The following is a 16,899-nucleotide window of genomic DNA, read 5'->3' as shown; positions in this document are numbered from 1 at the left end:
TTTTCCCAGCACCATTTATTGAAGAGACTGCCTTTACCCCATTGTATATTCTTGCCTCTTTTGTCATATATTAAGTGAGTGTACAGGTGTGGATTTATTTCTGGGCTTTCTATTCTGTTCCATTGATCAGTATATCTGTTTTTATGCCAGTAACACGTTGTTTTGATTACTGTAGCCTTGTACTATAATTTGATATCAGGTAGTGCAGTACTTCCAACCTTGTTCTTCTGTCTCAGGATTGCCATGGCTATTCAGGGTCTTTTATGGTTCTATATAAATTTTAGGATTGTTTGTTCTAGCTCTCTGAAAAATTTGATTGGTATTTCGGTAGGGATTACATTGAATCTATAGATTGCTTTGGGTAGTATGGCCATTTTAATGATGTTGATTCTTCCTACCCATGAGCACGGTATATGCTTCCATTTATTTGTATCTTCTTCAATGTCTTTTTCCAATGACTTATAATTTTCTGATTACAGGTCTTTTGTCTCCGTGGTTAATTTGATTCCCAGGTATTTTATTGTTTTCAATGCAATTGTAAATGGGCTTGTTTTCTTAATTTCTTTTTCCAGAAGTTCATTATTGGTGTATAAAAATGCCACAGACTTCTGAATATTTATTTTGTATCCTGCTACTTGCCTGAATTCACTGATCAGTTCTAACAGTTTTTGGTGGAATCTTTAGGGTTCTCTATATATAGTATCATGTCCTCAGCGAATAACGAGAGTTTTACTTTTTCCTTTGCAATTCGGACAACTTTTATATCTCTTTCTTGTCTTACTGCTATGGCTAAGACTTCCAATACAATGCTGAAGAGGAGTGGTGAAAGTGGGCATCCTTGTCTTGTTCCTGATCTTAAGGAAAATGCTTTTAGCCTTGAAAATGCTTTTAGCCTTGAATATGATGTTAGCTGTAAGTTTGTCATATGTAGCCAATATCTTCTTAATAAGCCACTTTTCTGCTTAACTGAATCAGTTATGGCAAAGAACCTGAAATTAAATGTCATTGGTGCCCCCTCTTTACAGTGGAAGAAAGTAAAATTTAAGGCAGGTTCACAAAGCTAATTAGAGTGAATCTGGCTTCCAAACCATGCTCTTTATTTCGCATAATACACTCTAATTTGGGGCATGATACCAAATGCTCTTTTTTGAATACAGTCATGTGCCACATAACATTTCAGTCAATGACAGACTACTCATATGATGGTGGTTCCATAGATTATAATGGAGTTGATAAATTTCTATTGCCTCGTGATGTCATAGCCATCATAATGTGATAGCACAATGCATTACTCATGTATTTGTGATGATGCTGGTGTAAATAAACCAACTGCACTGCCAGTCAGATGTCGTATGTGCTACGCGATACTTGATAATGATACATATATCGTATAACACGAGATACTTGATATATGTGTCGTTATCAGGTATCATATAGCACATAAAATACTTGATAATGATAATATATGACTATGTTACTGGTTTATGTATTCATTATGCTGTACTTTTTATTGTCATTTTAGAGTGTACTCTTTCTACTTATATAAAAAAAGTTTTTGCTATAAACCAGTATGCTGTGTTACATCTGCAGCCACCTCATATATATTGTGTTTACTATGTCTCTTAATGACATCATTTTCTATTGCACTTGATTTAATCTTGTGTTTTCTATAGTAACATGCTGTACAGATTTGCAGCCCCAGAGCAAGAAGCTGTACTGCATAGCTTAGGTGTGTATAGGCTGTACCATCTGGGTTTGTGTAAGTGTACTCTGTGATGTTCCCATCATCGAACTAATGGCTAACAGTGCATTTCTCAGGCCTCATCCCTGCCATTAAGCAGTGCATGACCATATAGTGTTCATAAGCAATAGACATGTTTTAACTGATGGAAATAATTGTAGTTGGTTCGTGAGTGTTAAGTGCTTATTTTATGGAATATAGTTTACTTCAGAAAAGACTTTGAATACTTACTAGGAGAATAGCATTTAAGAATCAAATTGGTAATAAACTTACAGTATGTAGAAATTTAATGTTTGATCCATCACTTAACTAATACAGTACAATAATTAAAAGAAATCATTAGACAGAATATGATTTGGAGACTAGTTTTCCAAAAGTGCTTCATGGAACCCTCAAGTCTGCTGGTGGATCTCAGAGGTTGCACAGGTTTCATTCAGGAGGCTGTGTGGAATGGGTGCAGCTCCCTCTTCTTAAACTAAACCACTCACCTTTTAAATATCGACATTAAAATCTGTTTTGAAATCTATTTTAGATGGTGAGATTTCTCCTAAAATTATATTCGAAATAAAAAGTTCTGTTTATACAAAACAAAACAAGCTGTTTTTAACCAGTGCTACAGGCCATAGGAATAGGGTTTAGATTAGTAGTCACTGGAGGTAGGCAGAAATTGTAGGGAAGGCTTCTGAAAGTGGTAGCATTTGACCTGGATCTTGGAAAATGATCAGTTGAAGGGAATAATCATTACTGAGAGAATGTCTGTGATGGTTGAAGGTATCTTGGTATTAGTGAGCTCCTGATAAGCTTTGGAAAAGAAAGTGTTTTCTTGCTTAACCATTTTTTTTCCTTTTATGTCAAGGGAAAAAGCCAGACATTTCTTCATTTTACACAGAGCCTCTTCTTTATCTAAAACTCAAATCTGAATGTCTTTCCTCTATCTTCAAACCCTTTATGGCCAAGTCCAAACTGTTTAGATGTATGCAAAGAATTTATAATATGTCCAATGTCTTTTAGCCTCATCACTTAACTCATACTGCATTACACTTAATTTTAACTGACTTTTTTTACAACTATCTAAAGTAGCATGCTTCATTCATACTAGAGACTCTTAAATAGTAGGCACTCAGTAAGTGCTTATATTGTTATCATTCTACCATGCTTCGAGATTGTTAAATATATTATCTCGATGTACATATGATTATTACTAATTTAACCCAGTTGGAAATTGAGTATTACAACATCCCTTCAGTTTCAAGATCATTGCCCCTTTTTTACTTGAGAAAACCAGGAAAAGAAAAAAAGGCCACAAAATGCAAAATATTCAGATTTTATAGGTGAAGAATCTAAATCCAGTCAGAGTAAACATGGTAAATGAATTTTAATTTGTTCTCATTCCAAATTATTGTGTCAAATTTCCCTAATTGCCATATTTGTTTTTGTTTCTAGATGTCTTAAATGAATATAAATAAGTATAACAGTTTCAGGAACAGGAGAAAACAAAACTTCCCTTTATGCTGAATACTTGTTGCCAGTGTTTTGCATAGCTAAAACTAAGAAGTTTCTATTTAGACTCTGAAAAACAGAGTGCAATTTATATGGAAAGAAAATATTGCAAGTTACCTGGGGCCTTGTCATTAACATCAACCGATTCTCATTCTTAGCCATCAGAAAGGAAATTATAAATTAATTAACCTTTGATTTAGGATATATATTTTTTTCAGGTATTATGTGCTGGCCTTTCTTGAAGTGAGGTAAATCAAGTAGTATAAGCTTTAAAAAATAGTTTTTGGTAAGTAATTTTATGATGAAAAGGAGAAAATGAGTCATGCACATATCATTACTGATTAGTAAAACTTCTGAGAAAAGTCCTTGAGAGATTTGAAATCTAATGAAAATCAGTCTTCCTCTCTATCTCATTATAAATATATACACATCTTTCTTATTATTGTTTTCAACTTATTAACTATAATGTTGATCTTAAAAATTAAGGTTGAACCTCTTAAATATTTAGCATACGTTGGAAAGAAACTAATCAGAAATAATTGGACCAACTTAAGGAGAAACTTCAGATTTAGAACTTTGCTGAAAAATTAGACATAATAATCATAAATGAGTTGAGCATACTCAAAAAATAGCAACAAGACATTTACACATATTTATCTTTTACTAACATGAGGAGATTAGGATTAACGAGATGGGAAATAGACATGGTAACATTTTTGAATTGTGGTTATAAGCTAGAAATAGGGAAATGTTTCTGAGCCAGATGACTGTGAATGATATGGGGAAATATGTTAAATGATTGTAGGAATAACTTGGAGTAACTCTTTTTGCCATTGGGAGACTTCATTGTCTCCTGTATATTAAATGGAGACAAAATAGCTACCTGAAATTTGCTATGAGAATTACAGATAATGGATTCTGCATGTTCAGGATACTATAGGCCCTACTAGCCTATATAATAACTCATGGTATTAGAGCTAACTTAGAAATTTTGTCATCAGGAATGCCTAGTGACAGAGCTGCAAGTGAAATGAATCATTGACACTTTTCATCCCATTATTTTTTTCTGGAGGAAATGATTTCCACCCAATTTAGAACATTTATATTTTAAATACTCAAACGATGAAAATGGTATCTGAATTTGGGCGGGATGAGGGGGCAGGGATACAGAGGAGGGCATGAGTCTGAAATTCTCTTGGAAAGGTTAAATTTATCTAAGAGCCACAGAGGTGACCTTTGCTCTGTAATGGTTATTTCAGTGGTCTTTTCAAAGTCAGATTTTCATAGTAGAATTTCAAAAATGGAGTACTCCTTCTATATTTCTTTAAGAAAACTGATTATAGTCCACCTATTTAATGGAAATCACATTTCTTTCCTCGTGCATTTGCTAGGAGAACATAGAAGAGGAACCCATGACCATAAATTTTGAAAGACGTTTTGAGGTTTACTTGATTACTCCAAAGTTTACCTGACAAAAATCTCTTAAAAAGTCATTTAATTTTCATATTTTACTATGTGATTATTCATTGGATTTATAGCAATCTGTCCTTCAAAGAATGACCCCCCCAAACTCATGTAAATACAGTAGTTATTGTGGTTATGAAAAGAGTTGCAACAGTAAAGCAGTAGTGAATTGCTTCTCCACACAGACATCTTTGTGTTCCTGAGATTACACTATGCTCTCCATCCTGATGCAAGTGAAAAGTTTTAAAACAGTGATTATTTCAGCATTCTTGTTCAAAATTTGATCTACCTTGTTTTCACCAGTTGGTGACTGGTCTCCATGGAAATGGAAATGGAATAAGCATTCCTCGTTTTAGATTTTCAGCTGCCCCATGCCAACTGAGAACTGTAAATGCCATTTGGTTAACAGCAAGGATCCAGAATTCTTCCATTTTAAAGTGGCAGAGAGAGAGGAAAAGAAAATGTTTGCCAAGTCATTTTGCTTTTCTCCCTTTGAAAAGGACACAGTTTTATGATTGTCTGAGCTATCGACTGATGGTTATGGGACACATACAAAGCCCAACAATGCCTCTTCTGACGAAGCAATTTAAATCTCTTTTCCACCCTTCACAGAGTTTCTTACCTCATTATGATTTAAACTGGCCTGTGATTGCCTTCCTTGCTGTCTCAGTGATGGGCATGGAACTGGAAAGTAGTCAGAATGTTGAGACAATTTGGTGATTCAGTGATCTGCAACCTGAAAAAAAAAATCTGTCAATAAAAGGAATGGGGATGAGGGCGAGTTGGAAAATTCTCACTCATGAGAGAATGTTGGTTAATTTTATCATAAGGATTTTCTATTTCTGAGATTATCACCTATAACTACACACTTTCTGGAACTATTCCACAGGGAAGATAATGAAGAAACTATAAATAAATGCTTTAACAAAATTTTGACTATCAGTATACTTTTGTCTTGTTTTTTTTTTAGAGTCTGGAAAAATGAATCAATCTGAATGTTAAAACTTTAGTAGCATTAATGCATATTTTCTTTCATATTTTAAGATGTTCAGGTAGTAGATCAAGAAAGAATGTGACTCTGTCCTTAAATATACCTCTGTTCTATGAACACACTTCTCTTGGGGTATAAAAAGGAGTTTCTCTCTGTCCCATTGTCTAACTTTAATATTAAAGAAAACCAGACATAATGGCTTCCAGCCATGGCCTGCCCCTGTGTCTCTAAGTGTGGTCTCACACCTCACCAAAGCAAGTAATTTGTCAACTAAGGAAATAATAAGATCCGTATCCTAGACTTAGGAAACTGCATGAATACTTCAAGGGAAATCTTACTGATGCTGAGCATGCAATTCAAGCCCTGACATTTTCTATTATCACATCGTACTCATGGAGAAATATCACTTTGATGTTTTTGGTGTAAACAGTTTTATGCATTCGAGTGAACTGAGAAAAAAGTATGGAAAGGGACTTGCATAGAATACACATTGAAGGTCAAGGTAGCAAGCCAGTTGTGGACATGGCAGTAACTCAATCTCTGTGACTACTTCTGCTTTCTCAAAAGAGGGAAGCAAGTTCCTTATTCTCTTACTTAATCCACAACCTTCCTGGTTTGGAGAGTGCGGGAGGGACTCATTATTGGGATAAATGGGTATTGGTGGGAGAAAACATTAGAAATAAATCTACTTAAATTGTGGCCAGTATTGTAATGAACGCTGCAAATGATGTTTTATTTTAAATAATAAAACTAAAATGATGAAAATACATGTTGTTTATTATCTAACAGAACATGCAGCTATAGCCATTTTTATAGCAAACAAAAATGAATCATGTTCAAAGTTGTAGTTTTTCTGTAATATTATGAAATTTGAATTTTAGTAGAGTCATAAATGGATTCAGTTTGTAAAAATCTTTATTGGTTTTTCCAAGGGCCATTTGGAATCATTTCATTGACAAATCATTTTCATTTAAGGCCACCATCACGTTGCCAGCCTTGTTCCATTTTCACTAAATCCTGCTTTTCTGGGTCCTCTCTCAACAGCAGCTTTCAGTGTGATGGAAGCTATTCTAAAATATTATTTTCATCGATTGTAAAAAATCCTGTTTTTTTTTTTTTTGAAAGATCATTAAGTAATTGATTTGCTTGATTTGCCTTGTATTTGTTTGCATTTTATGTTTACACAGAGACATAAAGTTCTGGCACTGAAAAGGACAGGGATGACTGAATCAGCATTAATTTCATTAGTGGTAGGATCATTGGCGAATATCCTTTTTATTTGCTTAGTTAGGAAACCAATAATTATGGTACACTGTTGAAAAGAACCTGTGGGCGGTGATGCAGATAGCTTCAAAGGTACACTTATGAGAGTTTCTCTCAGGAAAGGTCTCAAGTCATCATTACTTTGTTCTGGCCCTGCTAAATATGTGTGTGTGGTTGAGGATGTATGAGTGTTCTTCCATGATTTTTGTTTGTCCATTTACTGTTGGAGAAACACTAAGACTTAGTGTCAAGAGTCCTTTTGTAGTAAACTGGCCACCTTACCTTGGTGAAGTCACTTAACCCGTAAGAATATCAGTTTCCTTACCTATAACATAGAGACAAAAGTACATGTAGTGCAAGATTATTGGACAGATAAAATTAAATTAAATATGAGAACCTTAGTGAAACTACCTTGCAAAAATAAATAAGTGATACCACCTGCATTGACTTTATGTCTAAATCGCACATTGTATTAAGCATTCTGTCAGATGGAAATTATTATATTAGTAGATATTTATATTTGTTGAGTTGATTCATTTATATAAAACAGCATTCAGTATCAATATTAAATCATAGGAAGTGGAGGTGGAAAAGGTAGCATGTATTTTTTTGGTTCCCAAGAAGACATAGTGGCTATGACTATATTTACCTCTCATGCCTGGAAACCACAAGGTGGCAAACTACAGACTCTGGGTCAAATCTCCCCATTGACTCTCTAGTTAAGAATGGTTTTTATGTTTTCAAAGGCTTCAAAAAACAGGGCGGGGGGAGGGGGGACTTACCTGGCTCTGTAAAGCCTAAAATATTTACAAGTTAGCCCATTACAGAAAATGTTTGCCAATCCCTGCTCATAAATTCATGCAAATACCATCATAATAAAAACCCATCTCATGTTATTTCTGAATGAAATATGCCTGTGCTAAAATGTTGACTAAATAATTAGGGATTATGATAAATTACATATTTTGGAGGGAACATTCCTTAATTGTTGGTTTCATACTTCTATAATGTTGAGGACCTTTCAGTGTTTGAGAAAATGGCCCTGATGAACTCTGCAAGGAGAACCAGGAATAGCTCTCAGTAGACAGGGGGCTAGCAGTTGTTTGATGCAGTTAGGCTAAAATGATGATAGCTTGATGAATATAAGGTGTTGGAGCTACTTATGTTTACTTTAGGACCTCCTCCCAGGTAACCTGGGACCAAATGCCACCCACTTCTCAGATCTCAAAGTGTATTGCAGAAGGGACACCAAGGGAACACTTGGGTCAGAATTTTGTGACCACAATTTACCTGTATTTTAGACAAATAGGATTATGTAAGAGTCACCTATTTAAGGCTCATGTCTTTAGAAGTGTTTTTACAGTTTGTTGATGATTTGGAAGGAGTCTCAAACAAACTGAAATCAGAATTTAGAATGTCACTTTTCTCTAAAAGTCAATCATTAACTGATTTTGAGCAAACAACAGATATTTTTTTGCCTATTTTACAGTGTATAGTATTGAGTGGTATCTTTACCCGAATATTTTTGCAAAAGCCAATAGAAGTAGAACCATAAAACAGATTACTGCTAAATGAACATGGACTTGTGAATTATTGCCTGTTATTCAGGATTTCCAGGTTAGTGGAGTTCCTTGAAGCTACATCATGACATATTTAGTTTTCTCACTATTGAATCCTTAGTGACTAATACATTCCTCAGCATGTGGTAGGTACTCAACAAATATTTACTGAATGAATGATTCAGGAAAGTTAATTAATTATGGGCCAGGACATGGAAGTAGTCTCATTATTTATAATTAATTAGGTCATTATAATAATAGTCATAAAAGGGAGTTTATCTATATACAGAAGTACAAGTAAAGTTGAAATATTTTCTACATAGGGTACATTTTAGCATCCCAGTTTCTTGTTTTTACCACTTTAGAATTATTTGTATGAGGTAGTTTTCAGTATACATTTGGAGAGAAGAAATATGTATAGAAAGAGACCATAAAAAATCAAAATTATAATTTGATACAGGTCATTATTCTTTTAATTATCTTTATAGATCTTTTTCCAGTCTCTCAGCGTATACATTGAATATATACTTTATATTCCATGCTTTAGTGAGTTCTAATTATGAAATTTTCTTTTAATTATGATGATGCAAAATTACAGGAAAATTAGTTCAGGTGCGAAGAGGAAATTTCTTTAGATTGCATACCACACAATTTCGCAAACACTAACCTTAGGCCAGAACTCTTGGAGCAGAAATTCTTATATAACACTTTGTACATAAACCTTGGCTAGTATGTACCTCGTGTACCTCACTACTTGGTAATTATTTGCATAAATATTAGAACATCCCTCTCAGTGGTTTTAGATTCAATGGGTCAGTTAAACTCCTAGAACTCATTGGACCATAAGTGTAATTAGAAGATAGAAATACATTGTACCAGTAGGAAAACAACATCAGCTGAATTTCTTCAGCAAGAGTGCTCACCAGTCCCAGGACTATTTTCTGCTCTTTCCCTGTCCTACCACCATGACCCAAGTGACATGTCAGTTGTGCAAGAGTGAGCAACATGAGTAGATGGGAAAGGCATTTTGCCATAGAAGCCCCACACTCTTAAGAACAATATTTCTTGCAATAGCCTATGAATATAGCCTCCAGGGCCACACAAGGAAGAATATGCTCAATTTCCAGTGTCTGCTTTCAGAAGCCCAAAGCCAAGACTTCTCACCATGTATTTATAATCTCAGCCACAGACCTCCCAGTTTATGGCAGCATACCAACCAGTGTTCATTTTTACCATAAGCAATGTTGCTTGGTAGCTGAGATTCCATCTTTATCAGATATTAAGGGGAACAGAACTAGGAAGTTAAACCAAGCTAATTTTTTCATGATGAGGAGAAAAGGTTTTGTTAATCCTTTACTCTGAATCTTCTCCACCAAGGTTGTGAGCATCACAACCTCACATTTATCAATTTTGTATGCCCCTTGCTTAGAAGAGCTTTAGGACATAGAATGTGAATTATCTGGATTTGAGAAAGGAAGAAGGGAATGCTAGAGAGAGGGATGGGGGAAAGGACTAATATCATTAACTAAAATATTTCTCGGGAGGTGCTTTGATAATTTCAAGAAGAAGACACCAGCATCTTGACAGAGTTCATTGCTTACTTAAAAAGTAAATGTTCTTTCTAGTCTAGGGCCATGCCACCCTGAACAAGCCTGATTCCCTCTGATCTCGGAAGCTAAGCAGGGTCAGGCCTGGCTAGTACTTGGATGGGAGACCACCTAGGAAGACCAGGTTCTATAGGCGTAAAAAAATAAAAAAATTAAGGGATTGTAAACTGACAAGGTCCTTGTAATCTGTGAGGTCAACCAAGGGTTGCCTCACCTAAAAAATAAAAAGTTTTTTAAAAAGTGTTATATTCCTATTTTCTGGAATTGTAGGTAGCACTTATCCCAGTAAAGCAGACATTTTTTCAATGGAGAAGACAGGCATTGTGTTGTACCCTCCAGTTCTAAGGAAGGCTTGGATCCTCCAGATCCACATTTGTGAACTTTAAGAGAAAACACTTGACTCCCAGATCACTAAGAACAAACCTAAAATGAATTGGCAGGAAAGACTAATTTCTGTCTATTCATAGTCAAAGGGTAAGGGAGACAATTTGTCTTCCATTTGCGATGGAAATTAAGATCAGGCTGTTCCCAAAGCTCTAACTACGTGGGGTAAAAACTAGTAGATCAAAGTTTCAAAGACTAAACACAACCTCTTATAGGGGTTAGGGAGCTTGAAGAACAGGGTTATGGGCTCTTAATAGACCCATTGCGGAGGGAAAGGCATCGTGATATCACTAGCAGCTGTAGACAGTAATGGGCAATCTGAATTCATAAGAACAAGCTCAAGTAACACGTGGAAAACTAATCATTAAAAGCAAAAATATGAGCCAAAAGGCATGATGGGATAAATCTAGAGTATTAGCTACGGAGCCAAGAAAAAGGACCTTGTTCCATCATCATGATTAGTATATTTCATTGATGGGGATTCTCTATTGCCTTGATGTTCCTATTGATCCCTAAGATAAAGATAGGAAGAGAGTTATATTGATAAGGAGGTAGTTACTATCTTGGTCAAGAGTATGCACACACACACACACACACACACGCAAGTGCCCATGATAGGTTTTATTGTACTTCATTATTTCATTATATTTGAGAGACCAGCAGAAGTAAGGTAAAGAATTAGGTTTTCTGATAAACCAAGCTATTCTTTCCTTTAGACATGGGCTAGCATGGTTAACAGTGAATTCAGTTAATGATAAATAAGCTTTTTCATAGGCTGGGGTTCATAGAAGGAAAACAAGAATGTCAAAGGCCTAAGCTGGGGAGGATAAGGAAGAAGGAAAATGGCAGATGTAAGAAAAAAACTTTTAAAGCAGTATATTTAAATATCATTTTTGAATTTCAACCAGTATTACAAATAACCATTCAAATTCTTCTGACCTATAGTGACTTTTAAAACTTTAAAAAATAATTATAAACTCACAGAAAGTTGCAAAAATAGTAGAGGTCTCCATGCTCTTCACCTAGATTCCACTAATGGTAACAATTTATGTAAATAAAGTAAAATAATAAAACCAATAAATGGACATTAATACAATCTACAGAGCTTCTTAAGTTTTCATTAGTGACTAATAGTACTTTTAACCCTACAAAAGAAATATTCTGCTTTTTAAATACTTACTAGTCATTTATGTATGATATATCTAATGCTAATTCTCAATAGTTACCTATTACTGGTTAATACTATAAAATATATTATTCATTTTTCTGACTTGCCTATGACATATCTGTTAGACTTTGGAACAGTTGACAAACGCTTTTATTAATTTCTTTAAATATTGTATATCTATTCCTGAAGGCTAAAAGGAAGATTCACAATGTCTATTGCGAAGTATAAAGACTTCATAGTTTAAAGTTCATGCTTAAGATTCTTTCGATATTAGGCTATCAAAGTATCTCTAAATATAATCTTATATTATTGTATATGTCTATTTATTTGTTATTGTCTTAGTTCAGGCTGCTCTAAAGAATACCATAGGCTGGGTAGCTTAAAAAACAGACATTTATTTTTTACAGTTCTGGAGGCTGGAAGTCCAAGATCAAGGTGTTGGCAGGTTTGGTTTGGGCGAGGTCTCTCTTCCTGACTTGGAGGTAGCTGCCTTCTTACTGTATTGTCACATGGCACAGAAAAAGGAAGCAAGTTCTCTCATGTCTCTTCTTATAAGAGCACTAATCCCAAGATGAGGGCTCTGACCTAATTACCTCCCCAAAGCGCTACCTCTAAATATCACCACATTTGGGTTAGTTAGGGTTTCAACATATGAATTGGGGGATTACCACAAACATTCAGTCCACAGCAGTTATTTTCAATGAGTTTTCCTGAGTTTCTTCCTAGTATAATAAAAAAATTAATATTATTGAAGCCTCAGGGACCATATATAATTACAGTCACTTCAGAAGCTATTATCTTAATTGTCTTACAAAAACTAATCACCAAAAAATGGACTCTGTAATTTCTTTTTTGCTTTTTAAAATTTTTAATTTATCCTTTTATTTTTATCTCCTAATATGTTTCTTGAGCTTCAGTAAGTTTTTCACTGAAGACAGGGTGAAAATCCATTTCCAGATATTTTTCCATTCTTCTTCAGTTTTCATTTTTAAGATTCCTAGCATTTCCTCCTTCTAGCTCAAGTTGAATAATTTATCATGGAGATTCTATAAAACACTGTCAAATATCCTGCATTAATAATAATGAAGGAAGAAAGTTGCCTCTACCTTACAAGATAAGGAGGATAGCAGGCAAAGAAGTCATGAAATCTTGGCAATCATTCTAAGACTTAGGAATGTGGGCCCTGTGAGTCTTACTGGAATAGTGAAAAGGCGTTACATAAGGACCCAGGAGACTCAGATTTAGTCTTTGCCCTGCTACACTTTATATCCTCCAATCACCATCTGACTGACTGAATCTTCTCATTTGTAAGAGAAGAAATATCTGTTTTGCTTACTTCTCAGGGTCGAAGTGAGAATCAGATGAGGCAAAAATACTTTCAGAACTAGAGTGTGTGATATAAACATCAAGTGGTAATATTATCAAGGATAATATCAGTAGTCGGAAATATCAGTTCTAAGTGATTTGTTGGAGAACACATCAAATACATTATTTCTTACTTTCCTTTCTCTATTTCTAAGGGGGCTTTTTAGATAGACTTAAATGGAAGGTTTTCACTTAGATTTAAGCAAAATGAAAAAATGCTGAAGAGAATGCACACACCAGATTTCAAAAAGGAATAGAAACAGTGAGGGGTAGATGGAATCCATGAACAGCTGCAGATGTTTGTTCCGAGAAAAAAATGAAATAGCCATCTTTCTCCAAGTCGCCATTACTTGATTCCATACAAGTAGAATTTTGATTTTCAAGCAATGCAGTGGAAACTGTAAGGGAGACCTCCTGACTGTGTCCTGTTGTCTCAGATTCGTTGCTGAGCTTACATCTTATCTTTAGAGCTGTGGTAAATCTCAAGTTAATATTTCCATCCCTACTATTATGGAAGAAAAAGGTGCACAAACCAGTATGACTGGAGGACTGGGAGAAAGCAAAAGGAGTGAAGGCAGTATTTTACCAACTAGCAAGACATAATGGACCCCATGAATTTGTATTCTATACTCACTTCACTTAAGTTCATATATTCTCAATATTATAGAAATTATAATATTGAAATCAGGCACTGTCTGATTTTACTTCTTTTTAATCAGATAGCCCAGGTAAAACTTAAGACCTTTAATTACAATGATTTATTATTGGAAACAGGTAATGGAGCAGATGAGAAAACTTTGTTTTCCAAGTAAGAAAAGCAATAGTAAATGCTGAAATGATTTTTAAATCAAGATGCTCTTTAAGAAATAAAATGGTTTATTCAAGTAAAAATTATGTAACAAAACATCTTACACTTACTGGGTCCTGGCAGCAATGACAATATTCTTAAGAGAATCAGAGAAGTGATGCATTTTTAATTGCTAGTTTGTCTACACTCACTTTATTTGACATGATATCCAGTCATTGATCTAGATATCCTTATCATTTCCATAATTGGGTTATCTTCTGGACGTCTCAAAAAAATACGTGTCTTAGTAATATTATGCACATATGTAAGAAAGCTATAGGTGACTAATTTTCCAAGGGGCATTACGTGGGAGTTGGCTAGTAAAGTTCATACTTAGCTGCAGGTGGATCAGAGCATAATATAAAGAGTATTTTGTTTTTTGGACTAAAATCTAAAATTTTTCCCTTATGCAGAAAATATACTAAATGTTCTTACTCTGTTACCTTTGAAAAAAATACATCTGAAATACCGAATTTGTTCTGTTCTGTAACTTTATCTAGAAAATAGATATTCAATTTAACTGACATCATGAATATTGTTGCTGACCACCTTTGTTCTTTGGGCGAAGAAAAAAAGTGAATCTTATTTACATACTTGAGCAGGTCATGATGAGTCATGATGATATCTGTCATTCTGTGATCTATTTTAAATTCATGTCAAAACATTGAGTACAACTAAGATATAAAAAATAAAAAAAAATGATTTTACTTGGGGTAATTAATGATCATTGTCATCTAAAGAGAGTAGGCTGTTTAAATATAGTTGAGCTAGCAATTTGGACCTTCAATTACCATATGCAGCAATATATTATTTACCTGATATTTAAAATATATGTGTCAGCAAGAGAGTGATAACTTCTCTGTTTCCCCAAAATGATTCATTCATTATGATGTGGAGCAATGTGCATAAATCTTTAGAAGAAATGTTTTTATAAAGAAATAGTCACTGGATTCTTCACTTAGGAGCATTCACTGAACATTAATTATGCACAAAATACGTGCAGGGCTTTATTGCATTTTCAGAATACAGAACCAAGTTAGTTCTTCCATTTTTTAACAATATGGTAAAATAGATATTCAATTAAATCTTTTCTACTATAGTACATCTAAAGCTCCTGTGAAAATATTAACTTTTTAGTGCATGGTTGAGCTAATGGGATACCAAGAATATTTCTCTGAGAAAGCTGAAATCTGTAAACTTAGGTGGTCAATAGATGGACACTTGGTATTTTCCAGAGTGAGCAATTAATCCCAGCCGTCCTGGAGCTGGATTTTTAAAAGCCTAGGGATGGCAGGAAACAAAATCTTGATCCAGTGGGGGTAAGAGAAGACTTCTGCATAAAACAGAATCCCCGAGGCACCATATTCAGTACCTTAACTATAAAAAAAGAAAACCGACAGAGGACATATTTGATTTTCCAATCTAGGTAGTAGATGGGACAAGCAGATAAATAACTACCCTTTAAGAATTACTAACTGCAGTCATGGAATTTATACCTGTAATTTATATTACTTGTATGGCCCAAATTTTAGATTAGGTTAGATTAAGTCCTGGATGGTGTACATTCAGATATGTGGTAGACACAAATTTAAATCTTCTCTAGAACAGTGAGTTTTCTCTATCAGCCTCAAAGAATTCACCCAGATAAAAGCCCAAACAGCATGACCTCCTAAATGGACAATTCACCAACTATATGGGGAAAACACACTAGCAGCAAAAATAGTCAAATTAGAGAAACATGTCTTAGTATTATTAAATATAATTTTTATACATCAAGATGTGAATATTGAAAAGTGTTTTAAGAAAAAGAGAGCATCAGAATTAACCAGGCCCATTTGAAAAAGAACTTCAAAAAAAAGAAACATGAAATAATTTAAATGAGTAATGCAATGAATGGACTAAATAGATTAGTCATGGCTGAAGATAGGATAAGTGAAATATAGAACTGAGCAAATTATACAGAATGAAGCCTAGAGAGAGAAAGATTGGAAAGCCTGAAAGTGAGATGAAAGATTAACATATTGTGAAAAGATCTAATAAATGTCTAATTGAGATTCTGATGGGAGGAACTAGAGAATGATGTAAAAGCAGTTTTCGAAGATGCTAGCTAATACTTCTGAAAATTTAAACATTAAAGTAGGTTTAGGAATTTCAAAAAATAGTTTTTTTTTTAATCCATGTATACAACTTCTTAATGAGCCTTCATAGTAGAAAAAAACAAAAGATCTGAAAAGCAGCCAGAGAAAACTAGATTGCCAAGATGGTTGGTTTCTCACCAGAGATAATGGAAACCTAAAGATAGTGGAATGGCATCTTTGAAGGGCTGTTAGTCTAGAATTCTATACTCAAAGAAATTATTTTTCAGAAACAACAGTAAAATAAAGTCATTTTCTGAGGCTATCAAAAGACTCTTTGAAGGTTACATTTATAGAATGTTCTTCAGAAAGAAATCATTGATTCCATAAGGAAGTGTGAGCTTCAAAAAGAAATAAAGAATGCTTTCGTAAGGCTAAGTAAACATTGATTGTTTAAATTAGTAACAGTAATGAGTAATTTCTAGAGTTAAAAAATCCAGTGAATAACTATAATCCTGGGGAACTAATATGTCAAGAGATGGTTAATCAGAGTTGAGAAAAGTATTGATGACTTTAGCCTTGGTGCTATTAGGTACCCATGATCAAATCCTTAGGATAACCATGAAATCAGCAGTCCTCAACCTTTTTGGCACCAGAGACCAGTGCTCCTATGAGAATCTAATGCCTGATGATCTGAGGTGGAGCCAAGGCAGTGATGCTAGTGCTGGGGAACAGCTGCAAATACAGATGAAACTTTGCTTGCTGGCCCACTGTTCACCTTCTGCTGTGCGGCCCAGTTTCTAACAGGCCACAGACTGGTACTAGTCTGCAGCCAGGGGGTTGGGGACCCCTGCACTAAATAATAGAATGTATAAAATTCAAACTAGTAAAGGGTGGAAATATATGGGAATGAACATAAATATATGAGTAGATAC

At 34.5% G+C, this 16,899-nt stretch overlaps 1 protein-coding gene and 1 pseudogene across 3 annotated transcripts in view; both read left to right on the top strand.

The window, feature by feature from the left end:
• PCSK5 (proprotein convertase subtilisin/kexin type 5) overlaps positions 1 to 16,899 on the top strand; it is a 421,776-nt gene that overhangs the window by 132,747 nt on the left and 272,130 nt on the right. The gene's annotated exons all lie outside the window — the stretch shown is intronic.
• On the top strand, positions 10,143 to 10,261 carry LOC111730615 (annotated as a pseudogene).

The sequence above is a fragment of the Pteropus vampyrus genome, unplaced genomic scaffold, assembly GCF_000151845.1.
Source record: "Pteropus vampyrus isolate Shadow unplaced genomic scaffold, Pvam_2.0 Scaffold324, whole genome shotgun sequence".
Taxonomy (NCBI): domain Eukaryota; kingdom Metazoa; phylum Chordata; class Mammalia; order Chiroptera; family Pteropodidae; genus Pteropus; species Pteropus vampyrus.
Note: the sequence above shows the minus strand (reverse complement) of the source record. Positions and strands in the feature narration are given on the sequence as shown.